The sequence below is a fragment of the Nerophis ophidion genome, linkage group LG16 (assembly GCF_033978795.1).
Source record: "Nerophis ophidion isolate RoL-2023_Sa linkage group LG16, RoL_Noph_v1.0, whole genome shotgun sequence".
Lineage (NCBI taxonomy): Eukaryota > Metazoa > Chordata > Actinopteri > Syngnathiformes > Syngnathidae > Nerophis > Nerophis ophidion.
The window spans coordinates 1481759-1500678 of NC_084626.1; the positions used below are offsets into that span (position 1 = coordinate 1481759).

Here is an 18920-nt window from a genome sequence, read left to right on the forward strand (position 1 = left end):
ACCCCCTACCAGCTCAACTCCGCCCACCTCAGCCTCCTCATGCTCTTTCAGGGAGAGCATGTCCAAATTCCAAGCTGCTGTTTAGAGGCGTGTTAAATAAAATAATGCACTTTGTGACCTAAATAACAAAGGGCCTTTTTTTCCATAAGTGGAGTTGATTTATTTTGGAAAACCTTGTTACATTGTTTAATGCATCACAACAAAATTAGGCATAATGATGTGTTAAATCGTATATATATTAGTATCGGTTGAGATTGGAATCGGTAATTAAGAGTAGGACAATATCGGAATATCGGAAAAAAAGCCATTATCGGACATTTCCATACCTTATACGTTTTTTTATATCTTATTTTTTCTTATTTTTTGAGATCACTTGTATTTAAACTGCACTTTTTTAAAAATGTCTTTTAGCTAAGTTATGTGTGACTTGTTGAAGGGTGGACTAGCAAAGTAAGATTTTCATTGTACTGCACACCGTCTGTTTAACTGTGCATATGACAATGAACAATTTTGAATCTTGAATGCTTTAAGGCATTTACCCAGCTGCACCTGCAGTGAGCAAACTCGTCCAAAGGATGGCGCCGTAGCACAAACAACACTATTTAAAGGCCTACTGAAATTAGATTCTCTTATTTAAACGGGGATCGCAGGTCCATTCTATGTGTCATACTTGATCATTTTGCGATATTGCCATATTTTTGCTGAAAGGATTTAGTAGAGAACATCGACAATAAAGTTCGCAACTTTTGGTGCTGATAAAAAAGCCTTGCCTGTACCCGAAGTAGCAGACGATGTGTGCGTGACGTCACGGGTTGTGGAGCTCCTCACATCTGAACATTGTTTACAATCATGGCCACCAGATGCGAGAGCAAAACGGACCGAGAAAGCAAGGATTTCCCCATTAATTTGAGCGAGGATGAAAGATTTGTGGATGAGGAAAGTGAGAGTGAAGGACTAGGAAGTAAAGAAAAAAGAAAAGACTATACAGTGGGAGATTTAAGACAGATTTACTAGGATAATTCTGGAAAATCCCTTATCTGCTTATCGTGTTACTAGTGTTTTAGTGAGATTATATGGTCATACCTGTACAACCTGAAGGTCGGCCCTGCACCTTTCTTCAGCACCAGTCGACGGGTGGCGGCGATACCCATCTCTGCCCTTCGCAAGGGACCCTCTTCGAAACACGATCTTTCAAAATGATCGCTGCATAAAACACTGTCGTTTGTGTGTGTTGTGTGTTCCAATCCATACCATGTTCGCCTGACCGCTCTTTTCCATTGTAAAGCTTCACCGTCATCTTTCGGGAATGTAAACAATGAAACAACGGCTGTGTTTGTGTTGCAAAAGGCGGCTGCAATACACCGCTTCCCACCTACAGCTTTCTTCTTTGACGTCTCCATTATTCATTAAACAAATTGCAAAAGATTCTGCAACACAGATGTCCAGAATACTGTGGAATTATACGATGAAAGCAGACGACTTATAGCTGGGATCGGTGCTGGAACAAAATGTCCTCTACAATGCGTGACGTCACGCGCACGCGTCATCATACCTCAACGTTTCAGCAGGATAGTTTGGCGCAAAATTTAAAATTGCAATTCAGTAAACTAAACCATATTGGCATGTGTTGCAATGTTAAGATTTCATCATTGATATATAAACTACCAAACTGCATGGTCGGTTGTAGTGGGTTTCAGTAGGCCTTTAAGTGTCTTTCCATGTGTTTATTGAAAACAATTTGCTTTATGGCTGTCAGCGAAGAAAAAGTGCATACGTTAGTTGCACTGTTTTAAAGCCGCAGGGTTCAAAGCTTAGGAAAAAAGTAGCGGTTTATAGTCCGTAATTTACCAGAAGTTGATATTTGTTAAGCAGTTTCAAAATGTCCATAAGAGACATTTACTTTTTAGCGCTCATTTCTAAACCACAGTCTCCACTTTCACCCTTCACTCATTGTGTCGTTCCTCCACCCTTCTCTCCCTCACGTTCAATCTCCTTCTCCTGTTCTAGACTCTTATCTGATGGGAGCTCTGCCACTCTTTGCACTGGAGACTGTTTATAAAGGCTTGCATATGTTAAACACTATAACATACATTAGCGTGCTTGCACACATTCTGCACTCCCGTGAGGAAAAGCCAGTCTGACCTTGCTAAAATGCTGGGAAAGGAGAATATTTATTTATAGTGACTATGAGTTATCTGGGTCTCGAATAAGAATAATAAAAGCATGCAACATTTTTTTCTTTTTTCAAAATAATGATTACAAAAATGTATGCTACATTATGCATATATATATAATTATATATATAGGGTTATACCTTTCACATTTGGATTGACACAGTAGCAATTCCAAGTACCTGGGAACCAATTTTCTGTACTTTTTTGTGTTGTTGAAGGTGGTAATATGTATTTTTTCTTAAAAAAAAAAAAAGTTAACTCTGAGCTGTGCTGCCCTGTTATCTCATTTTTTTGTATGCCTGTGTACGAGTATTTTACTGTATTATATAGTAGGGCTGGGCACAGTTTATCTCTGTGCGATATAGAAAATGACTATATCGTGATATTCGAGTATACGTTCTCACGCAGTTGCTTTCAGCTGCGGGCATTACACTACAGCAGGGGTGTCCAAACTTTTTCCACTGAGGACCGCACATGGAAAAATTAAAGCATGCGGGGGCCGTTTTGATATTTTTCATTTTCAAACCACAACAAAATATATGGATTTTTAAAATGTATTTTACCTTTAGGGGTCCCGGGGACCACAAAGGGACTCAGTTATTAAAATGTTAAAAATAAGTCACATTTTTTATTTAACGCTTACAGTAAATCTCTTTAAAAAAATAAAGAAAAAGGTTTTATGGCTTTTCTGTCAAAAACATCTTTGTTTTTTTAATAGTAAAACTGAAATATGCAGTATTTAGTAATTAGAGCCCTAAAAGATCAATAATGCAGGACACCCTTTATTATTTTTGAGTAATCACAGTGAAAAGATAAATAAAATAACACTAAAAATATTTGGGATCCTAAAGGTGCCCCACTCAGAAAGTAAAACATTTTTATTATTATTATTTTTTTAAACTTTCAACACTTAAGTTACGAGATCAACTTCAGATATATCTGTCGATTTTACATTTTAACTATTATTTTGTTTGTTTTACGCTCTTTTGTCAAAGAAAACTTTGTTTTTATATGGCAACAGCACAATATATGCAATATTTACCAAATAAAACTAATTGGAGCTTTGAAAATAATTCATTATAACCTGTATTTTTTTTGTCATTATTTTTTGTTTTGAGCAATGGCAAAAAAAATAAAAAATAAATAATTGATTGATTGAAACTTGTAATTAGTAAATTGCACAGTACAGTACATTTTCCGTACAATTGACCACTAAATGGTAACACCCGAATACGTTTTTCAACTTGTTTAGGTCGGGGTCCACATTAATCAATTTATGGAAAAATTGGTTTTTATATTGGTAAAATAAAGGCAGAAGAAAAAAAAAACAGCCAGCATGGCAGCTTTGTGTCAACATTGCAACTTTTTCTCGATAAATTTCACCTCATTCCAATAGTTTTAATGTTCTTTTTTATTTTTACAATTGCATTTCCAGAATGTGTGGGGGGCTGGTAAACAATTAGCTGCGGGCCACAAATGGCTCCCGGGCCGCACTTTGGACACCCCTGCACTACAGGCTTTTTTGTTTTTTTGTCTCTCCTTACAGAGACTTAAAACAAGTGCACCTTCTTACATATGTCACATACTGTCGCGCCATACATCTTCGTGAGCAGAGAGGTAGCAGCATGGGTAACATTAGCTGTGATGTTAGAGGAGTGGTGCGAGTGGTAATACAAGAGAGAAGGTGCGAATCTGGCAACAAATGGAGGAAGAAGAATTAATTCCCAAGAAAAACAGCAGGGGGTCCATCATCTGGCGGTGGTTTGGCTTCAAGCGAGAATATGTTGAACAGACAACCGTAATTTGTCAAGTATGCGGCAAAAGCGTTGCTACAAAAAGTAGCAGCACTACTAATTTGTAGCATCATTTGAAAAGTCACACTCTAGAGAATGAAGAGTATTTGAAACTCTGCATGTCAACACCTCCGTTCAGTGCCATACCCACAAAATGCAGAAGCAACCAGGAGATAACGTCCGCAGGAACCTACCACATAGCGAAGGACATACACTATTTGATTTCCTGTTATGCAGCTCATTTTTATTTGACAGTTATTGAAATACCTTGTGTGACATCATACACAAAAATGCACATTATTTGTTTTAAACTATTGTAGTGGCGTTCTGTACAAAAAGTGCACTTTAATTTAGTGTTGTTTTGATATGTCATCTTATCAATCAATCAATCAATGTTTATTTATATAGCCCCAAATCACAAATGTCTCAAAGGACTGCACAAATCATTACGACTACAACATCCTCGGAAGAACCCATGTTCTTAGTGACATCATGCACTAAAGTGCACTCATAGCTTGTTTTAAAATGTCTGACAATCTCGCACTTTCTGTTTTGAAATGACATGAATGTTTGTGTCACTACTTCAATCAATCAATCAATCAATGTTTACTTATATAGCCCTAAATCACTAGTGTCTCAAAGGGCTGCACAAACCACTACGACATCCTCGGTAGGCCCACATAAGGGCAAGGAAAACTCACACCCAGTGGGACGTCGGTGACAATGATTACTTAATAACTGTTTAATAAATACATTTGTGGTAAGTTGACTTGGTTGTGATTTCCCTCTCTGCATGAAAGTTTAAAATGAGCATATATTAATGCAGTATGAAGAAGAATGTTTTAATGTAGACACATAGAATCATCATACTGCTGTGATTATATGCATCAAGTGTTCATTCAAGGCCAAGGCAAAATATTGAGATGTATATTGTGTATCGTGACATGGCCTAAAAATATCGATATATTAATAAAAGGCCATATCGCCCAGCCCTATTATATAGTATACTTTGCATGCAGTATCAATTCCAAGATGTTAGATGCAGTTAGTGCATGGAGTACGGTGTATTGTCTTAGCCAGGAAGCAGTTTTTGCCATTAAGTTAACCTGTAAGTATTGTATCTATTAGACACCAGCTGTCTGATGTGTATCTTAGCTGTAGTTTTGATTACCAAATTTGGAGGTGTTTCAATCGCTATGTAAAATCGCTTATGCTCTCTAGCATGTCCATGGCAAATCCAATGGAAATTAGCATCAACAAACTTCTGCCGACAGTCTGCACTTCAGGGGACAAAAAGCCTATGAGAGGCCTTAAAAAGTACAGCCTTTCTGTACTTTTTAGTGCCGCCTTCTTGCTTTTAGGCATGGCAAATTGTAACATGAGTTTGTTCTAAGCGCTTGACTGCTTTTTTCCTGGCAAAGTGTTTAAGCAGGTGTCGAGGTTAAAACCAGATCTGACGTCAGGTGCCACAAAGGTACTGAAATCAGATTTTAAATGAATGCACCGTAAATGGGTTATGGGTAATTTTTGTGTAGCACTTTTCTACCTTTTTAAAAGGAACTCATAGCGCTTTGACAGTCTTTCCACATTCACACACACATTCAGACACTGATGGCGGCAGCTGCCATGCAAGGCGCTAACCAGGACCCATCAGAAGCAAGGGTCAAGTGTCTTGCTCAAGGACACAACGGACGTGACTAAGATGGTAGAAGGTGGGGGATTTAACCCGGAACCCTAAGGTTGCTGGCACAGCCACTCTCCCAACTGCACCACACCAGATATATATATATATATATACATATATATATATATATATATATATATATATATATGAAATATTAAAACTGAATCAGTAATTTTACTCTTGGTTTTAATCATATTCAATCTAACCTACTTAGTTTACATCCTTGTCGAATGATATAATCATGTGTTGATCGCAAAGATTATTATTTATTTAACACATAAACCTTAGGTCAGGCTGATTACAAAAATGAAAAAATACTCATCAAATATTCCGCATACAAAAGGAACTCAAATAATTGCCCAATTATGTAATGTAATGTTGAATCAGTAATACAGTCAGACTTTGGACTGTACACTACCTATAAAAGAACCAAATTCGTTACGCATTCATAATTTTGCATTAATAGTATATGGCAGTGGTTCTCAAATGGGGGTACGCGTATGCCAAGGGGTACGTGAGATTTTTTAAAAATATTCTAAAAATAGCAACAATTCAAAAATCCTTCATAAATATATTTATTGAATAATGCTTGGTCAAAATATGAATGTAAGTTCATAAACTGTGAAAAGAAATGCAACAATGCAATATTCAGTGTTGAGAGCTAGATTTTTTGTGGACATGTTCCATAAATATTGATGTTAAAGATTTCTTATTTTGTGAAGAAATGTTTAGAATTAAGTTCATGAATCCAGATGGATCTCTATTACAATCCCCAAAGAGGGCACTTTAAGTTGATGATTACTTCTATGTGTAGAAATCTTTATCTCTAATTGAATCACTATATTTTTCAACAAGTTTTTTGTTATTTTTTTTTAATCTTTTTTTCCAAATAGTTCAAGATAGACCACTACAAATGAGCAATAATTTGCACTGTTATATAAATTAATAAATCAGAAACTGATGACATAGTGCTGTATTTTACTTCTTTATCTCTTTTTTCCAACCAAAAATGCTTTGCTCTGATTAGGGGGTACTTGAATTAAAATAAATGTTCACAGGGGGTACATCACTGAAAAAAGGTTGGAACCACTGGTATATGGTACAGGATAGAAAAAATACCGGTATTGAAATCAGCCTCGAGCCGGAAGGCAAAGCTCTCAATTTACCGGTTGATTTACGTTCCCTTCCTCACCTATGGTCATGAGCTTTGGGTCATGACCGAAAGGATAAGATCATGGGTACAAGCGGCCCAAATGAGTTTCCTTCGCCGGGTGGCGGGGCTCTCCCTTAGAGATAGGAAGGAGCTCAAAGTAAAGCCGCTGCTCCTCCACATTGAGAGGAGCCAGATGAGGTGGCTCGGGCATCTGGTCAGGACGCCACCCGAACGCCTCCCGAGGGAGGTGTTTAGGGCACGTCCAATTGGTAAAAGGCCACGGGGAAAACCCAGGACACGTTGGGAAGACTATGTCTCCCGGCTGGCCTGGGAACGCCTCGGGATCCCCCGGGAAGAGCTGGACGAAGTGGCTGGGGAGAGGGAAGTCTGGGCTTCCCTGCTTAGGCTGCTGCCCCCGCGACCCGACTTCGGATAAGCGGAAGATGATGGATGGATGGATGGAAATCAGCCTCCTCAATTTTGAAAATGATGACAGGGGAAGTGTTTGACCAGGTGGTAATACTAAGCATGCGCTAATTATTTTGCGAAGCGAGTTTGACCCGGCCTTAATTCAAGGCAGGCGCATAGTATATGCCCGGCGGCAATTCAAGGAAATACGGTATGTCTGCATTGTGATTGTTTGCAATCATGACAAGCCTTGTTTTTCGAGTGAAGATGATAGAATATAATAAGCTTTTTATTGTCATTCCACATTAGGAACAACAAAATTGTAGAATACTGATGACAGAAGCTGACATGCAAGACGCTAATCACGACACATCAGGAGAAGTTAGGGGTTTTGTGTCTTGCTAAAGGACACCTTGACAAGAGCTAGTCAGGCCACGATCGAACCCCACACCATTATACATCTTCCAACACAATATGCTCCTCTATCAGTGCAGCAATCAGTGTAGTGTTCGCAGCGTCTTCTCTAGACTTGGACCTTATGAACATATTTCTCAAACCTTAAAACAAGAGTCAACAGCAATATAAGCTGTCACTGGCAGAGAAGATAAGTTGTTTTTTTTCATGGGTAGTTTATAATATTCCGTGCAGAAATAGTTGACTGTCTGCAACTAACACAACATGGCAACAGAGCTAGGCCTGGGTCGATAACAAATTTTGCTTGACGACATACTGACCAACGAATTATTGCCGATAAACGAAAGTTTTGCCACTATTTTCATGAGACCAAATTAAAGGCCTACTGAAACCCACTACTACCGACCACGCAGTTTGATAATTTATATATTAATGATGAAATATTAACATTGCAACACATGCCAATACGGCCGTGTTGGTTTACTAAATTGCAATTTTAAATTTCCCGCGAGGTATCCTGTTGAAAACGTCGCGGAATGAGGACGCTTGTGTTAACGCATGCTTGTGACGTTATTGGTTGGAGTGAACATTTCAGCCCAGCACCACACACGGCTAAATGTCCTCTCGTTTCATCGCATAATTACACAGTATTTTGGACATCTGTGTTGCTGAATCTTTTGCAATTTGTTCAATTAATAATGGAGACTATAAAGAACAATGCTGTTGGTGGAAAGTGGTGGATTGCAGCTGCCTTTAGCAACCGAAACACAGCCGTTGTTTCTTTGTTTGTTGTGAAGCTTTAACACAGAGCGGTCAAGCGAACATGTTTCTCTACCACATGTCAATCAATTGTGATATTAAGTCGGCTCTTACCGGAGACTTGAGTGGATTATGCGACCTCATCCTGCAGCTGTGATTTTGGCTCCTCAGATGGCTTCTCTCAGAGACACTGGCGTTCACCGCAGTCCTCCGACTTTCAGGTATGACTTTATTATCTCACTAAAACACTATTAACACAATAAGCAGATAAGGGATTTTCCAGAATTATCCTAGTATATGTGTCTAATAACATCTGAATCGCTCCCACTGCCGCCGCCTGGAGCCGTCGCCTTTTTTTTTTTTTTGTGTTTCACTCTAACTTTCCTCATCCACAAATCTTTTAACCTTGCTCAAATTAATGGGGAAATCGTCGCTTTCTCTGTCCGAATTGCTCTATGATTATAAACAAAGTGAAGATGTGAGGAGCCCTACAACCCGTGACGTCACGCGCACATCGTCTGCTACTTCCGGTACAGGCAAGGCTTTTTTATTAGCGACCAAAAGTTGCAAACTTTATCGTCGATGTTCTCTACTAAATCCTTTCAGCAAAAATATGGCAATATCGCGAAATGATCAAGTATGACACATAGAATGGACCTGCTATCCCCGTTTAAATAGGAAGATCTCATTTCAGTAGGCCTTTAACCATTGATGTAATGATAATACAAAATAATAATGCATGGAAATCCTTTCAAATACAACAACGTATTTCTTGTGTTTTTTAACATTGTAATTGAAATGAAAACATTTCTGTAGGGGACCCTCATAGCTGCGGCGGCTGTGACCCCATGATGCAGGAACCAGGAGAACCAAGTGCAGGTAACAGTCTTTTAATAAACTCAAAACAAGGAAAAAACAATCATGCATGCAGAGGTCCTAAAAATAATCAATCCTCTAGCCCTGAGGAACAGGCGAGGCAGGCATTAATAGCCGCCTCATTGGCAACTACAACCAGGCGTTGTTAATTGGTTTAATATACCCTCTCAGATTATTATACGCATGTTTAGACATATGCAAAGTATTGCACTCTCCATTTAATCACCCTTTGTGGTATTGCACAGATTTAAAATGGCAGTACTGTCAGCTATTGTGGCTATATACAAAACCTAAAACCAGTGAAAATGGCACGTTGTGTAAATCGTAAATAAAAAGAATACAAAGATTGGAAAATCCTTTTCAACCTACGGTATATTCAATTGAATAGACTGCAAAGCCAATATACTTATATTCAAACTGGTAAACCTGGTTATTTTTTTGAAATATTAGCTCATTTGGAATTTGATGCCTGCAAAATGTTTCAAAAAAGCTGGCACAAGTGGCAAAAAAGACTGAGAAAGTTGAGGCATGCTCACCAAACACCTATTTGGAACATTCCACAGGGGAACAGGCTAATTTGGAACATGAATTGATTAACATGGACCCCGACTTAAACAAGTAGAAAAACGTATTCAGGTGTTACCATTTAGTGGTCAATTGTACGGAATATGTACTATACTGTGCAATCTACTAATAAAAGTCTCAATCAATCAACCAAAGGTGGGATCCATGATTGGGTATAAAAGCAGCCATGAAATGCTCAGTCATTCACAAACAAGGATGGGGCCGGGGTCACCGCTTTGTTAACAAACTCGTAAGCAAATTGTCGAACAATTTAAGAACATTTCTCAATGAGCTATTGCAAAGAACTTAGGGATTTCGCCATCTACGGTCCGTAAAATCATCAAAGGTTCAGAGAATCTGAAAAAAAATCCCTGCACGTAAGCAGCAGGGCCGAAAACCAACAATGAAATCCCATGACCTTCGATTCCTTAAGGCAGTACTGCATCAAAAACCGACGTCAGTGTGTAAATGATATCACCACATGGGCTCAGGATCACTTCAGAACACCACTGTACGTAACTCTTGTTCGTTGCGAAGTGCAAGTTAAAACTCTACTATGCAACGCAAAAGCCATTTATCAACAACACCCAGAAAAGCAGCCGGCTTCACTGGGCCCGAGCTCCTCTAAAATGGACTGATGCAAAGTGGAAAAGTGTTCTGTGGTCTGACGAGTCCACATTTCAAATTGTTTTTGGAAACTGTGGACCAGACAAAAGAGGAAAATAACCATCCGGACTGTTATAGGCGCAAAGTTCAAAAGCCGCTGGTTTTGGGTTTTGTATTTCTGGCAAGTGAGTTGACCACTATTGTGAACATTCAAAAGGCGGCTATTTATTTTTCTTTAAAAATTGAGTTACTCCCGCAAATTAACACTAATTTACTTAACTTGTGCAAACCTCAGGCAGCAGCCAATCAAACGGCTGTTTTTTTAACATGCAACTTGAACTTTTGCGGTTTTTCCCCTCAAGCATCTCTCCACCCATCACCACCACTTCTCTCTATTCTTAGACTCTCTAACACTGACCTATCAGTGGTTCTTGTGATTTAAGCCAGGGGATACTTTTGATTGATTGATTGATACTTTTATTAGTAGATTGCACAGTTCAGTACATATTCCGTACAATTGACCACTAAATGGTAACACCCGAATAAGTTTTTCAACTTGTTTAATCAATTCATGGTCCTCATTGCATGATGGAGATTGATACTTTAAATTAGTCCGCCGCAGCACTTCCTGTGTGAAGATTTGGTCTTAGCTGACACCTATTTGGAAGTGGATGAGTTCTTACTATGTAAAATCCCGACAAAGGCTTTCTATACTTTGGTCAGTCATGGTAAGTGTCTCAGCCTGTGTTAAAGGAACTTGGCAACCAGGGAGCATATTTCCCAAGAGGTTGAGGAGCGAGAGTTTTGTATAGCTTGGAAAGGGCGCTGTCAACAAAGACCAGCCTTTTGGCCTCACACATGACCTGACAACTTCCGGGTCATGCCGTGATAGCTTTCCTGAGGGTTATTCAGAGTGCCGGCAGTGTTTCACATGACCTCCAACACATCACATTCCTTAGCACTCATTTCATGAAAACCCTTTTCTCTCCTTGCTCCACACACACACGCCTAATAACAGTCTGCTTATGTCACACTGGATCACATCCGTCCAAACACACAGACAGAATGTGTCGATGACAGCTGTTTGATGTGTGAGCGTTAGACCGGGCTGGGTTCGTGTCAACAGCTGAGTCATGGGGGTTAATGGAGATGAGAGCGAGTAGGCGTTGCAATCTTTTGGTCTTTTTCTGACCAGGCATGACTGGGATTGGTCATCATTTAAACTAAGAAATGAGGCTATGAGATCACTGTGAACAGACAATAGCAATCATTTCTCAATTGTATGACAAGGTCCCAGTAAAGTTGGGCAAATAAACTGTCTGGATTTTGGAACAGTCATGACAAGGATCATGTCTGCAAAACATTTCAGAAACATATAACATAACATGTTCTTTGTTATTGCGCGTGAAACTTGTAAATAGTGGAGTTTGAATAACACACAGAAAGGTAACTGTTTAAAGGCCTACTGAAACCCATTACTACTGACCACGCAATCTGATAGTTTATATATCAATGAGGAAATCTTAAAGGGGAACATTATCACCAGACCTATGTAAGCGTCAATATATACCTTGATGTTGCAGAAAAAGACCATATATTTTTTTTACCAATTTCCGAACTCCAAATGGGCGAATTTTGGCGAATTAAACGCCTTTCTGTTTATGCCTCTCTGAGTGACGACGTCAGAACGTGACGTCACATCGGTACTCAACGCCATTTTTCCCTACACATCAGACGCATCGAGTCGAATCAGCTCTGTTATTTTCCGTTTTTTCGACTGTTTTCCGATACCTTGGAGACATCATGCCTTGTCGGTGTGTTGTCGGAGGGTGTAACAACACGATCAGGGACGGATTCAAGATGATTTACGTAGAATGTGCATCGATTAGCACGGCATGCTAATCGATGCGAACATGCTATTTAGGCTAGCTGTGTGTACATATTGCAGCATGATGCCTCATTTGTAGCTATATTTACATCTAGCCTTTCCCTCCATCCACATTGAATGCCAAACAAACTCTTAGCAATCGACGGATTTAAGTTGCTCCAGTGTCAAGAGATGCAAAAGTCCCCCGTTTGTTTTTTTCCTGGCGATGCTACGACAGAGATGGCACAGAGATGGCAAAAATGTTTGGATATCCTGCGACACTCAAAGCAGATGCATTCCCAACGATAAAGTCAACGAAATCACAAAGGCGAGTGTTGTTGTTGTTATTGACTTACAGTATGTGCTAATCAGACATATTTGGTCGCGGCATGACTGCCAGCTAATCGATGCTAACATGCTATTTACTGTAGGCTACCTGTATATACATTTGAAACTATATTTACATTCAGCATTTCCTTCCACCCACATTTAATGCAAAACAAACACTTACCAATCGACAGATTTAAGTTGATCCAGTGTCAATGCGAAAGTCCTTATCGGTTGGTCTGCACATTTTACCGGCGATGCTAGCGCAAAGATGGCCAAATGGCCTCAATAGCTATTGGCTCAATAGTTTCAGTTTCTTCTTCAATTTCGTTATCTGCCTCCATACTCCAACCATCTGTTTCAATACATGCGTAATCTGTTGAATCGCTTAAGCCACTGAAATCCGAGACTGAATGTTGCTATTTCTTGCTGTGCTATTCGCCATTGTTTGTATTGGAATCGCTATGTGACGTCACAGGGAAATGGACAGTGGCTCAAGCAAAGAGTGAAAATCAAGCACTTTAAAGCTTTTTTTAGGGATATTCCGGGACGGGTAAAATTTTGAAAAAAATTTCGAAAAACAAAAAAAGCCACTGGGAACTGATTTTTATTGGTTTTTACCCTTCTGAAATTGTGATAATGTTCCCCTTTAACATTGCAACACATGCCAATACCGTCGGTTTAGTTTACTAAATTACAATTTAAAATTTCCTGCGGAGTTTCTTGTTGAAAACGTCACGGGATGATGACGCGTGTTTGTGACGTTATTGGTTGGAGGGGACATATTAGCACAGCATCACTTACGGCTAAAAGTCCTCTCTTTTCATCGCATAATTACACAGTAATTTGGACATCTGTGTTGCTAAATCTTTTGCAACTATAAAGAACAATACTGTTGGTGGAAAGCGGTGTATTGCAGCTGTCTTTAGCAACGAGACCCATCTGGTGTTTCTTTGTTTGTTGTGAAGCTTTAACACAGAGCGGTCAAGCGAACATGTTTCTCTACATCAACCAGCATGTTTTTGGATGGGAAAAATGTGATATTAAGTCTTACCGGAGACATCAGTGGATTATGGGACTTCCTCCTGCAGTAGCTGTCAAAAAAGGCAGCTGTGATCTTGGCTCCTCGGTTTCTCTCAGAGACACTGGCGTGTTCACTGCAGCCAACTGACTTTGAGGTATGTCTTTACAATCTTACTAAAACACTATTAAAACAATAAGCAGATAAGGGATCTTCTAGAATTATCCTAGTAAATATGTCTAATTACATCTGAATCGCTCCCACTGCCCTCGGCTTTTTTTTTTCTAGTCCTTTACTCTAACTTTCCTTATCCACGAATCTTTCATCCTCGCTCAAATTAATGGGGAAATCGTTGCTTTCTCGGTTCGAATCGCTCTTGCTGCTGGTGGCCGTGATTGTAAACAATGTGAGGATGTGAGGAGCCCTACAACCCGTGATGTCACGCGCACATCGTCTGCTACTTCCGGTACAGGCAAAGCTTTTTTATTAGCGACTAAATGTTGCGAACTTTATCGTTGATGTTCTCTACTAAATCCTTTCAGCAAAAATATGGCAATATCGCGAAATGATCAAGTATGACACATAGAATGGACATGCTATCCCCATTTAAATAAGAAAATTTGATTTCAGTAAGCCTTTAATTTAGAAATTCAAGCACTTTTAGAGCCAACAGTGAGCCAACCACCAGGGGGCGACTGAAAGACAGTGGACTCTTGTGAGAACGAGTACGAGTGAATGAGAGATTGACCTAAAGCTCCTAAATATATTAGGAAAAATAAATGCATTATTACATTGGTGCCCTTCTCTTCCGGAAAGTGACCCACACTTTAACCCCGGAAAACGCCTGCACAAAATTTATGGTCACGACATACATGATTTAAAAAAACAACAACCTCTTAATACCTTTAAATACTTTGCCTAAAAAACGCAGCAACACGTCATATAGTTCACATTTTCCTTCTTTTTCTGTACATGTGCATTTGTCTTATATACGAAACAATAGCGTTGTTTGGTTACTGTCTCACATACTGTTCATATTGTCAAAATCTTAATAGTGTACACAGAAACCTCAATACTTAATCCATTTGGTATTGGTCATTTTAGTTCCTACATTTGTTGTTTTGAACAAATAGGTGCAAGAAAATGGATTTTTAATTTTTGGTCAGGCCAATCTATGAACAATGTCTTCTAATCCTTTTTTTCTTTTAAAGTCAGAAATATGGCAGTACCGCCTTCAAACTAGAATTTTTTGTAACGATGCGCTGCTCTGGCAGCTTGGTGAATGCAAACCAAACAAAGGTGTGACGCTTCTCGACATTGCACGTCCAATCGAACAGGGTTCGGAATATTCTGGTGTGAATACAACCTAAAAGTGACTTAATTTACTTCTACAACACAGCACTTTTCTTGAAAGAGATCTTATCAACTTCACCCAAACATTTTAGGCAGCGTAAATTACCATAAGAAGAACATGTCCACAAGGCAAATTAATTAAGAGAATGTACTGCAGATAGTGAAGTCACAGATGAAAGAAACTTGCCAACATGGCAATAGCTGGTGTGGGTTGGGGGGGGACATGTCATTTGCCTTTTCAAACAATGCAGGAAACAGCAGGAGACTGTGCTTACATCACACAACTGTTTTCAGTAATAATATCCATCCATCCATTTTCTACCGCTTATTCCCTTTTTGGGGTCGCGGGGGGCGCTGGCGCCTATCTCAGCTACAATCGGGCGGAAGGCGGGGTACACCCTGGACAAGTCGTCACCTCATCGCAGAGTAATAATATCATGTAATGAAAATCACATACAGTATATATTCAATATTGATTTAATATTACTATATATACATGTGTATGTTAATAAATATACACACACATATGTATATATATATATAAATATATATACACACACACACACACACACATATATATATATACACACGCACACACACATATATATATATACATATATATACACATACATATATATATACACACACACACACACACACACATATATATATATATATTTATATACACATTTTTATACAAATATACACACATATATACACATATTTATACACTTATATACACACATATATACACGCATACATATATACACATACATACACATATAGATAGATAGATAGATAGATAGATAGATAGATAGATAGATAGATAGATAGATAGATAGATGGATAGATAGATAGATCAATCTTTATTGATTCCTTCAGGGGAGTTCCTTCAGGAAAACTAAAAAAAAACATATATATACACATACATTCATATATGTACATTCATATATATATATATATATATATATATATATAAATATATACATATATATGTATACATACATATATACATACACATATATATATATACACATACATATATATGTATACATACATATATACATACAGATACATATATATGTATACATACATATATACATACACATACATATATATGTAGACATAAATAAATAAATAAATAAATGGGTTGTACTTGTATAGCGATTTTCTACCTTCATGGTACTCAAAGCGCTTTGATACTACTTCCACATTTACCCATTCACACACACATTCACACACTGATGGGGGAGCTGCCATGCAAGGCGCTAACCAGCACCCATCAGGAGCAAGGGTGAAGTGTCTTGCTCAGGACACAACGGACGTGACGAGGTTGGTACTAGGTGGGAATTGAACCAAGGACCTTTGGGTTGCGCACGGCCACTCTCCCACTGCGCCACGCCGTCCCTACATACATATATATGTACACATACATATATACATACACACACACATATATATATACATACATACATTATATATATAAACACACATACATATATATACACATGCATATATATACTCACACATATATATACACATGCATATATATACACACACACACACACATATATACACATGCATATATATACACACACACACATATATATATATATATATATATATATATATATATATATATATATATATATATATATATATATATAGCTCGGTTGGTAGAGTGGCCGTGCCAGCAACTTGAGAGTTGCAGGTTCGATTCCCGCATCCGCCATCCTAGTCACTGCCGTTGTGTCCTTGGGCAAGACACTTTACTCACCTGTTCCCAGTGCCACCCACACTGGTTTAAATGTAACTTAGATATTGGGTTTCACTATGTAAAGCGCTTTGAGTCACTAGAGAAAAGCGCTATATAAATATAATTCAATTCAATTTATATATATATATATATATATATACATACTCACAAATATATATGCATATATATATATATACATACATACATACATACATACATACACATATATATACATACATACATATACACAGTAGGGCTGCGCAATATATCGAATATACTCGATAAATCTCGGGTTTGTCTCTGTGCTATATAGAAACTGACTACATCGTGATATTCGAGTATATGTTCTAACACAGTTGCTTTTAGCTGTGGGCATTACACTGCAGGCTCTTCTCACTCTTTCGTGTCTCTCCTTCTCACAGAGCCATAAAATAAGCGCACCTTCTCACATACGTCACATACTGTCGCGCGTGCAATGTCATACACTATCGCGGAGCAGAGGTAGAGGCATGGCTAACGTTAGCTGTGGCAGGTGGTGCGAGTGGTAATACGAGAGAGAGAGAGATGGTGCAAATCTGGTAACAAATGGAGGAAGAATTAATTCCCAAGAAAAACAGCACGGGGTCCATCGTTTGGCGGTGGTTTGGCTTCAAGCGGGAAGATGTTGAACAGACAACCGTAATATGTCAAGTATGCGGCAAAAGCGTTGCTACAAAAAGTAGCAGCACTACTAATTTGTACAATAGTTTGTATACTTAAATTCTGGTGCAAAAACATGAATACTTTTTCCTCCCAGTCTTAAAGATTTTGATCAGGGGTGTATTTTTTCCTATTGGTAAAATGTTTGGCTTTTTTCCCTCAATTTCAAGGTTGTAAAGGATTAATATATATATATATATATATATACACACACAGTGTTACCTTCACTTAGGAGCTTAGGTTGTTCTACGGATGGGCGATGCGGCGTAAAAATCCATGTAATTTTTACATAGTGCACTTCAGGAGGTCCAGGACAACTGAACACGCTCCTCTCTGTATTCAGGGGGAGGTGGTGGAGCATGTGGACAACATCAAATTCCTGGGCATTCCCTTCTCACTTCTCCTTGTCGCTTAATACCAGATATCTGGTAAAGAAGGCCCAACAACATCTCTTTTTCCCCAGGAAACTGAAAAGGACAGAACTCTCTTCTCAGCTGCTTGTGAACTTTTACAGAGCAACCATAGAAATCATCCTATGTCTAAAGGTAACAGTTTGGTACGACATCTACACTGCACGAGAGAAAGGACTCAAACCGACTGGTGAAGACCGTTCAGTAGATCATAGGCCGTTGTCTGCTGGACCTGGACTCAATTTATAGCTCAAGTCCAGAGGAAGGCCAGATGTATTTGCAAGGATCCCAAACACCCACCCGGGAAATGGGCTGTTGTCACCGCCCTCATTGGGAGAGCGATACAGATACATTAAGACTAGAATTACATGTCTTCAAAACAGGTTTTTTCCCCAGAGCTATGAAGGCAATCGCACCCATGCAAGGACGCTTGCCTCTGTTTGTTCCTGGTCAACTAAATGCAACATTGTGCAATATTTATCAAATTAAAATTCTCTTTTTGGAGAGTGCCTTTCTTTTTACTGTTGTTGCTTTTCATTTGCCAGTATTTATACAGTACGTTTTCTTTGATTAAGAGCCTCACTGAAAATATGTTATGTTCCCATAATGACAATGAAGAATCTTAAATATTGCAGCCTCCCGTTATAACGACACACTTGTACAAAACCCGTTTCCATTTGAGTTGGGAAATTGTGTTGGAGGTAAATAAAAACCGAATATAATGATTTGCAAACCCTTTTCAACCCATATTCAATTAAATGCACAAAAAGACAAGATATTTAATGTTCAAACTCATAAACTTTATTTTGTTTTGCAAGAAATAATTATCTTAGAATTTCATGGCTGCAACATGTGCCAAAATAGTTGGGAAAGGGCATGTTCACCACTGTGTTACATCACCTTTTCTTTTAACAACACTCAATAAACGTTTGTGAACTGAGGAATCTAATTGTTGAAGCTTTGAAAGTGGAATTCTTTCCCATTTTTGTTTTATGTAGAGCTTCAGTCGTTCAACAGTCCGGGGTCTCCGCTGTCGTATTTTACGCTTCATAATGT

At 38.6% G+C, this 18920-nt stretch overlaps 1 long non-coding RNA gene across 1 annotated transcript in view; it reads left to right on the top strand.

Moving 5' to 3' along the window:
• Window positions 1-9196: 9196 nt before the first annotated feature.
• LOC133535624 (uncharacterized) overlaps window positions 9197-18920 on the top strand; it is a 47200-nt gene continuing 37476 nt past the window's right edge. Inside the window, exon 1 of the long non-coding RNA XR_009802262.1 lies at window positions 9197-9264. This is a non-coding gene — a long non-coding RNA (uncharacterized LOC133535624). The remainder of the gene's footprint in view (window positions 9265-18920) is intronic.